The sequence below is a fragment of the Lonchura striata genome, chromosome Z (genome assembly GCF_050655825.1).
Source record: "Lonchura striata isolate lonStrDom1 chromosome Z, ASM5065582v1, whole genome shotgun sequence".
Lineage (NCBI taxonomy): Eukaryota > Metazoa > Chordata > Aves > Passeriformes > Estrildidae > Lonchura > Lonchura striata.
The window spans coordinates 77,014,033-77,023,450 of record NC_140740.1 but is presented as its reverse complement, the minus strand read 5'-3'; the positions used below and the strand labels follow the sequence as shown (position 1 = coordinate 77,023,450).

The following is a 9,418-nucleotide window of genomic DNA, read 5'->3' as shown; positions in this document are numbered from 1 at the left end:
ATCGTCATCATCATCATTATTACAGTAATTTTTAGTATATTCAGACAGTGATGAGACAGACAATTTTTCTGAGTGTCATCTTGATCATTGTTGCAGCCTATCCCCTTGGGCTGCAATTATCTGAGACTCGAAAAACAAACAGCCTGAGATTGCTTAGCACATAGTCCTTCATGAAATAATACTACACAGTTGTGCTTGGGAGGTGATTATCCACTTTGTTCTTTTCTTTCTTTCTGCATAACTTTAGGATAATTTCCTGCCAGAGGTCCTAGTTTTCTTTATAAGTCGTCATAAGTTGCTTGTTTGACTGCGTGCTAAAATTAAATGCCTCTTTGTACTTGGGGCAAGAGCTGGGTATGTTCTCTAGGTCAAATTACAGTTTGAAAAACTACATCCTACTTTCTGAAATGCCAGCCATACATTCAGCTGGATATTAGTACTTACCACTTTTCAGCTTAAAATGTAACAATATTGGGAGTTTTTAAGCAGCTGCTGCTCGACACTCTCCCTTCCCTCCAGGTGGCTGCACTTTACTGATGGGAAAAGTGATTTTTGTTTAGAGAAAAAGCAGCTTTTTATAGTTTGTAAATGGTTTTAGGGTCCTTTGGGAGGAAAAGCATGGTGCAGGAATGTAAGCTATTCTGATTTTTGTTAAGAGAGGGGTACAAAACCCTGTGGGAATTACACCAAAACGAAACTCCTGTAAAAATCTCCAGGTGTGCAATCTCACAGAGTGGGAGCACTGGGCCAGTGAAATGATCACTTGTGGATTTAACTGAAAGCTCTGAAGAACAGGAAAAAAGTTGTTAACAACATTTGCATCATGGAGGGGGAATGATGGAGAAAATGGTTGATACATAAAAGTCCCTCTCTCAAATGTGTTTATAAAATCAGGAAACATGTATGAAGTGCTGATGATATGACAAGAAACAACCCCACTTCACTGTCAGAAGCCAGTTTTCTGTGAGCTCAAGTGGGCCACACTATGCCTGTGACCCAGAACGGATCCATTAAATTGTGATCCACAGGGATTTGTTGTGCTAAGGATGTTAATCGATGTCTGATTAACTATGCATGCAAACACAGACAGCCCCCACGGCTTCTGGCTTTAAAGCCCAAGCTTTAAACTCAGCCCAGCAGCACTGGCGAGCTTTAAATCCTGTCAGCAGCACTCTGAAGAGTCTCTCTGAGACACAGCCAAGATGCACATGGTGCACTGGGAACATTAACAAATGGGAACTAGACTGTCCCTTCGGTACAAAATGTTTCCTTCAACTGAAAAGAAAAAAAAAGTAGTAAAAAGAAGTGATCTGAAATTTGAATAAACTTGTTAGATTTTAATCTGTGAGCTCATGTAATTTTTTCCATGCTTTCCTTAGAGAGAAGAATTCCACAATTTAAATAAAAAGTTCCATTTTCTTGTAAGAAATATTGACATTGACAACACAACCCAGAATCCTCCCACAAGTGGCTGCCCAGTGGCTGTCAGGACAGGAATTGCTGTGGCCAGGGCCTGGCAGCAGCCTGGGGACAGCGGGGCTCTCACTGCACAGAGGCACGCCAGGCTCCCAGGCTGCTGCCACAGGGTGGGAACAGCACAGCCTGAACCCTGCCTTGCCACCCCAAGGCCCACAGAGTGGATCACATTTTCAGAGATTTCGAGCAGGTCAGACTTAACAGGGAAACTTACTGGTGGGGTTTGGAAAGGATTTGAATTACTGCTGTACAGCTACCCGGCCATTTTCAAGATCGAACACGCAGAGTTTTTTTCTGATGCATTTATCTGGGTCTGCTGGAAACACATTGGCATGCTGCCCCTTAAGGGCATCTCAAGCCCATATGGGAATTAGCTCTGGTTAATGCTCCAGATCTGCAGGTTACTACCCCTGCAGCTGAGAGGGGTCTGGATGATCTAACCTGCCTCTCAGCTGCCACCATTCCCATCCAGCTACTGGTGCTCACTGCAGAAAGCTCTGTAGCTGGATCAGAAGGGATGCAGTGGGATGTGAACCACAGTGGCTCACTCTGCTCTGCCACAGCAGAAATTGCAACAGGCAGGTGAGATACGACCTGCCACTGCAAAATCAGGCAAGGGAGCATCACCAGGGCACAGCAGGGATTGGCAGGGCAAAGCCTGTCTCAAAGGCAGTCGCTAATCAGTGCAATAACACTTATGAGCAACTCAAACCAGAGATGTAAAGCAAAAAAGAGAACTGACAAGATCAATCCCACTCTCCTGATAGGCCTTCACATCTGTGACTTAATGTGCCTTCAAGGCAACTTTTAGTCAGGTCAGTGGAGTAGAAAGCAATCATTCGAGAGTGGTTTAGGGAGCAAGTGCAGCTAGCAAGAAATTTGGCAAATTCGCATGGTAGAAGAGCAAATGCTGTTAATCAAGATATATGACATTTATAAGTATTACATATTAACTGTACAAGGCCAGGTTAAGAGTGGGAAGTGACAGAAGCTAATTACCTGTTTTGACTTAGTCTTAGCAAAGCTTGTATCAGGCTGCAGACCTTGTTTTGTTACTGCTCCCTGCAGCTTTCTGGGTCCCACACCAGGCAGGTACTGCTGGAGTATGCCCTTGTGTTGAAGTAATATTGACCCATCCTCTAAAGGCCCCTTGTGTCAGAGGATGCATGAAGGAAGGAAATGAAACTTAAACAACATTCATATCTGCAAGGAATTTCCACACCATCTAGATTCCTGGGAAAGCTTGCAAAAAGACTGCCACTATCAGAGCAGTAGCAGCAGTACACTGACTTTGTACTGGGCAGATGCTCTCAGAATTTCAATTGAAGAAAACCCAACTTTGACAGAAAAAAAAAAAAAAAAAGAAAAGAAGTTGTCAAAACTTTTAACTACAAGTTGTCAAAACTTTGACTACTAGTTGTCAAAACTAACAACTACAGTTGGTAGTTTATCAAAGTTTGTTCTTTGCAATGGTGCTGTTCCTTATATTCTCTGCAAAGACTGGGTCTGATTTGGTATGAGGAGACAAAGCTAATCAGGATCACATTAGCCAGGAACTAAGCACAGGTGGCATTACTCCAGAGGAGTGGTCTTTTTGCTATGCATAGATGAGCTTTGGGCTGACAATTAATTGGTCCAAGCTGAATATGTTGAACAGTGAAAGAAAGAGAATAATGAGAAATTTTATACACACAGAAGCACTGGCTCTGAATTCCTGACAGCAATTTTTTTTTTTTTAAGAGTCATTTTATCACAAAATAATTTTAAAGTAAAGGTGTTGTAAAATATTTGTGCTGTGGTGGTAGCACAGCCTTGCTCAGGCATTACAGCTGAACTCTTTTAATGCTCAGAGCTGCTTGCAGCATCCTGGGTTCCCTCTGGCATGTAGGACATCACTAGGAGAGGAACCCTTATGCTGTCTGCAATGGGAACAAAGCAGAATTGACAGCAAAGGGCTGGTCCATGGAATCAGTACTGTTGCTGGTGGCCAAATGCTAGCCAGTGCATGTCTTTGCCCCCCTCTGACCAAAATGCTTGTTTATCAAACTGGGACTGTACCCTATCAGGTAGAAGCCTTGCAGGTATAAGTGAACAAATTTTTCAGAAGGGGCCATGAGGTATTAGAAGAACACTGCCAGTGTTATGAAATGTCACATGCCTTTCCAGCCAGCACAGACTTGCAGGAAGCCAAGGGACTGCAAACCCTCCTGCAGACACTGCTCCCTCTGATGCAGATGCTCCTGCTCCTCCCATCAGGTGTCATGGCCACCTTGTCCTCCTCCACTCTACGTGGTGGCCACGTCCTCCTTGTTTATGGTGGTGTATTAGCAATGAATAATTGTATAGGTGAGTTGGTCATAAATTAAGCAAACTGCATTAAAATTATTTTGGATTGTGGGGGGAAAGTAAGTTATGAGGTGTTACAGTTGCAAACATTTGTTTTATATGTTAGTTCCAAGAAGAAAAATATTTTGCTAAATAAAAAAGAGCGTCAACCAATCAGCTCTCCTCATGCCTGTCCCTTCCTCCCCCAGTAATAGTCCCATCGTGCTGTTTTACAAGGCAGTAAGCCAGTCACCAAGTGGAGGAACTACCAGAATAAAGTTTTCCTGGTTTATGCCAGGGAGGGAACCAAATTATGGCCTTGTAAAACAGTGTGATAGTGCTATTATTGTGCGGGTGCTACAAACTGCTTCAAATAGTGTTTTGAAGAAGTTTTCCAAAATATTCTTGGGAGCTGCTCAGGAGAGAGAGTCTGTGATGCTGAGTCCTGTAAAGCAAGCAGGAGACCTCAGAGCATGTGTGCCTGCTCAGGAATGGTATTTGTGAGCCAGGACCCAGGGCAGTGCTGCATTCCTTGTTGGAGACCAGACCAGGTTCAGGCTTGCCAACATTTCCTGTGGGATTTTCAGTCCTTTCTCATCCCTTGGCATAACAGACTTTTACAAGAATAACTGTTATCTCATTTTTTAAAAAATGAGCTATGTTGTCAAGAGCAAGGACCTTTTAAATGCTTTTGATCACTGATGCAAAATGTCCCATCTTGCCTTTTGTAGGCTGCCCAGGCCTCCCTGCAACATTAATGCTGAAAGGAAACATTTTCCTGAAGCATACCAAGATGCAAACAATGATAAAAGCAGACATAAGCTCCCTAGCCCAGAAATAAAAAAGGGTAGTTTAGCATAAACCTCAAGAGCAACATCTAAAACTAACTAGGTAGGGAAGCAGAGCAGTGATAGCTCAGAGGACTTCTAATCAAAGCCTTCTTGGAGGAAAAATGAAGTCTCAATCAAAAAATAAAATCTGCTTGCGGCAGAAAATATTTCATTTCCATTTTCATAAATAATGTAAATGTCTGCCTGACAAACCAAAACATGTGGGTCAACAGGAAGTATTCCCACTTTGGTAATGCTGTTGACAGCATGAATTCTGAGATGCAGTTGTCTCACAGCTCATGAGGCAGGACCATGCCATGTTCAGTCCACTGTGACACACTACAGCCAGGGAGAATTTCAGGGCTTACACTGTGTCTCAAAAGAGAAGGCAGGGATGCAGGAGAGAAAACACAGGTCACAGAGAGAGCCCATGGTCAGGAAAGAAATCCTGGCTAGCATTAGCAGATCAGTGGAAAATGCAGAGCATAAACATGGCAGCTCACAAAACCTCAGGCAGAGACCTGCAAATGACACTCAGGTACTCCCTGAAATGCAGCAAACACACTCACTTCTCCAAAGCCCGGAGGCTGGGGACAAGACAGACTGGAGCTCTTTAGTTTATAAGTCAACACTAACGTATTTCTTTAATCTTTAGAAGATGTGGCTTGCAAAGGAGCTAAAACACATTAAAAAACAAGTATCAACCCTTATACGTAGAATGTGCACTTGCACCCATGACTTATGCATTTGTAGGCAAGAAAAACAGAACAGGATGGCACTGAGGCAGATGAGAAGGCAGGTTTAACTTGTTTAAGATTTGTAAATATACTAGAGAGGAAATCTCATTGATTTAATTCTAGGCTCTGCTTCTTTGTTGCCTCTAGTAAATTAAATTCCCAGATAAAATTACCAATGGACATATAATTATTTTTAAAATAACTTTAATGCATAAGAAATCTGGCAGACCTTCAAATAAAACAAACTATACACAAGGAAACCTATTTCTTTTAGTAGCATCTATGGATGATGACAGGGAAAGCAAAGCTCTAACACTTAAAAGCTCAGCAATATTGTTCAAAAAGAAGACATAAACAAGGACTACTCACATTGTCCAAAAAAGGGTAAAAATTAAATAAGAACCAGGATTTTGTTCAAGGCTTCAGTGTAATTATATGTTTTACATCTCTTTCAATGCAACATTTTGTTTAAGCATGGGAATGTTCTAGCAGACTTACAACAATATTTCCATACTGTACATTTATTGTAGCTGCCCATTAAGTCAAATTGTTAGCACATGAAGTCATGTGGAAAAAAAAGAGGGATTTAAGACATAACATTTACAGGATGCAAACATGAGAGGTGAAGATTTTTTCATCAAACTTTGGTTCACAGTCAAAGCAAAATTCCAATGAGCATGCAGAGGCAAGCTAAAGGGTGGGAGACTGCTATCAATTTGAATATGATTTTACATTCAGTTAGGAAATTACAGCTCTTGCTAGGCTGGTTGTGGTGTATTTGTGTGGTGCTATTAATATGAAAAATACAAAAACATAGTAGGCAGCAAAACTCTAAAAATTTTATAAAATAGTAAGCAAAAGAAGCATTACTGCAACCAATCTTAGCAATTAACAAAGTGCTGTTAATTCTCACACTAATAATGATCTATGTAGAGACTCCTTATTAGAGGTCTCCTGAAAAAAATTGTAAACGACAATGTAATTAAGCAACAACAACAAAAAATATTTGGGGTGTGAAGGAAGTTTTGGTGTGTGTTTTCCTCATGCTTTGTTCTCCAGTTGTGGTACATTTGCATTGCCACTGCTGAATTTTGAATCTCAGTGTTTCCTTAGTGTTCATTGCACCCAGCTGTATTTCACAAGTTAATTAGACATGAAAGCTGTGCTGCTCATTGTCCTCCTTCCCCTAAGCAGTTTCCATCTCCCCTTTGCAGAGGAAGTGGAGCTCAAGTCCAGGGAGTGGGCTCAGAAGGAGAGCAGCACAACCAGTTTATCCACCGTAAAAGTGGCAGCTTCTCCCCAGGCCAGCCAGAAATCCACCCTCTGCAAATGCCATTCTAAGCTGAGGACCAACAAAGCAAGCTTTAGCCAGGTAAAGTACCACAAAGTTTGAGGAGGGGCAGGAAGAAAGGCAAACTGTGGGAACTATATAATTATGTGTGTATATACACTAATGTATATTTTACACAGGAAGTGAGACCTGTCTAACAGATGGAGTTAAAAAATTGGCAGCATAGCCCTGTTGGGAAACAACAGCTGTAGCAGCACTGAGAGAAACAACAGCATCCACCCTCCTGCATAACACCTGCAGGGGTGGTCAGTAGTCAGACATTTCTCCTGTTTATGTCATTACAGTGTGACCAAAATATGTAACTGTAAGATGGCCCTTTTTACTGCCTGGTGCTTATTATTTGTTGTTTGTACAGCAGAAGGGGGAGGCTACAACTAATAACAACTACAGGAGCAATAGTTGTGTGTCAAGGTGAAATAGAGTTTCTGAGAGGCGAGTCCCTATCTCTAGATATCCTGCATTGGCTCAACATGGATGAATGTAAGAGTAAAAGCCAGGGGCAAACAGGAGCTAGGCACAGAAAGGAGCCACTCTACCAAGCCAGCATTTAAAAAGGAATTGGACCCCATCACTTCCACACTCCCAATCTCCTCGGACAGCAGCTCTTGAGATCCCTGAGCCATGCCATCTGGAAATCTCAAACAAGGCACACAAAAAATAAACAAGCAATAAAGGACCACCTGCCTTCCTCTGATTCAAGCAGCATCCCACAAATGCCTACTTTGGGCAGCTTAGTAAGCACTACACAGGCATGCTCTAGAATCACTCGTATTTTTAGGTCATTATTCCAGAAAGCAAACCTTGGCATTCTGCCTTCCTGTGTTTCAGTACGCCTCTTCCTCTTCGGTCCCTGCCTGAAAAGTTCATCTACCATTTTAGCAAGAAGATCATGTCTTATCTCAGAAGTTCAATCACATTTTTCTTGCAAAGCAAATAGCGTGTGCTGTTTTGCACTACATGATCAGCGGATTTACTGAGAGGTGGGGTGCAGATTACACATTGATGGACATGACAGGCTCAGAACACTTGGATTTAATCTTGTACTTTTCATTAGCTACCACTGGCAGTCTTAGAAACCTGAACATGAAGCAGCACCCAGATGACAAGGTGTTCTTCTTGTTCATCTCTGTGCAACAAAGCAGACCTGCACACATAAACCAGCCTGGTAACTGTGTGCATTGCTGGGCACACTTCCCTGCTGCTCTAAAGCAGGTTTGTGCTCTGTGACCTTCACCAAGACTGTGCTGAAATTCCCAATTGCCGAATTCTTTGTGAATCACCTCAGGGTCTACTGTATCACAACTAGGTATTGGTAATAATACAGTCAATTTCTTTTCAGGTGGAATGATGCTACTTTAGACAGCATTTTTCAGAGCATTGATGAATTTGTCCTTTTAATCCCTAGAATGTATAAGCGCAATGAATTGGAAGTTTTAATAATCCCAAAGAGTTATTTTATTAGCTGCCGAAATACATTAGGATTCCTGGACTTTGAACTAGTAAAAACTATAATAAGCCTTCCTGAGTGTAGAATTTTTTTCTGATGTTAGATTAAATTATCTTTGTGCTGCTTTAGTTTTAGTGGCACATAAATAGCTCTTTCTTAGTCTGCTTTTATGTGAGAGGACAGTAAATAAAGCTCTCTTTAAGATCTAAGTTACTCACTGCATGGAGATGGATAGCCAGACGATGGCTGTTGTTGGGCAAACTCAAAAAAGAGTCCAAGTCTGTGATCTTTCCTCTTATTTAAGGAGCCTAATTTTTTAAATGGTTGCTGTTATGCCTGGAAGGCCTGTAAGGAATTGCAGAGAGAGGGAGGGAAGTGGGGTTGAGGGAATCCCTGATGACTTTGGCTATGATTCTTGGTATTTCCAGCACTCTGTGTAAAGCCATTGTGGACAGAGCTGTGGTCTGTGTCCACCCCGCCCTGGTGCCTCTGCACAGGCATTTACAGAGAGCAACGTGATGGCAATGTTGGGTAGGTTTCACTCACACACATTTCTATGCTCAGCATCAAGACACCGAATACCTTTGACTTCCGTTGACTATGAAGCAACTCTGAGACTTTTTAAACAGATTTGAAGGTATATGTAATCACTGTTCCCAGCACTGATCAGGATTAGGATTAGCAGAAAGCTATACTGGTATAATATCCAGCCATGGTGTTTGGAAAGCTAAAGAACATTCTAGTGGTCTGTAGACCATGATTAAATAGTCCTAGCTCTTACAGAAATTTTGATAATATCCACAGGATTTTATCATAGGTTTGCTGTGATTTGGGTTTCAGAAATTTAGAATTTTCAAGACCAGGAGCTAAACATCGGTTTCACGAGCTGCCTTCTCATGACAACTGGTGGGAAGAAATCAGTCCACTTAGATAAGACTGGAATACGTGTGGGTAGCTGCATCTGAAACAGTCTGGCCAATACTTGTCCTGCCAGCTAGTCAAGCAAAAAAAAACTTGTGCAGAGGTGAGAAGCAGATACTGGCAATCTACAGACTGAGCAGTGCTTAGACAAATCAGGAGGGTCTTAGTCCATCTGACAGTGGCAGGGAGCAGCCTGCCTCAGTGTAAACTCAGGTAAGTCCTCAAGCATATGAAGAAACTTTAACACCTGCTTAGTCCCAAGGAAGCTGAAAGAACCATTTGAAAGCTTAAAGTATGCACAGAAGTTTTCCATTAATCAGTGAGACTGAAA

General features: G+C 41.9%; 1 long non-coding RNA gene across 1 annotated transcript in view; it reads left to right on the top strand.

Moving 5' to 3' along the window:
- Window positions 1-1,578: 1,578 nt before the first annotated feature.
- Window positions 1,579-9,418, top strand: part of LOC116184646 (uncharacterized) — a 71,927-nt gene continuing 64,087 nt past the window's right edge. Inside the window, exon 1 of the long non-coding RNA XR_014951468.1 lies at window positions 1,579-6,740. This is a non-coding gene — a long non-coding RNA (uncharacterized LOC116184646). The remainder of the gene's footprint in view (window positions 6,741-9,418) is intronic.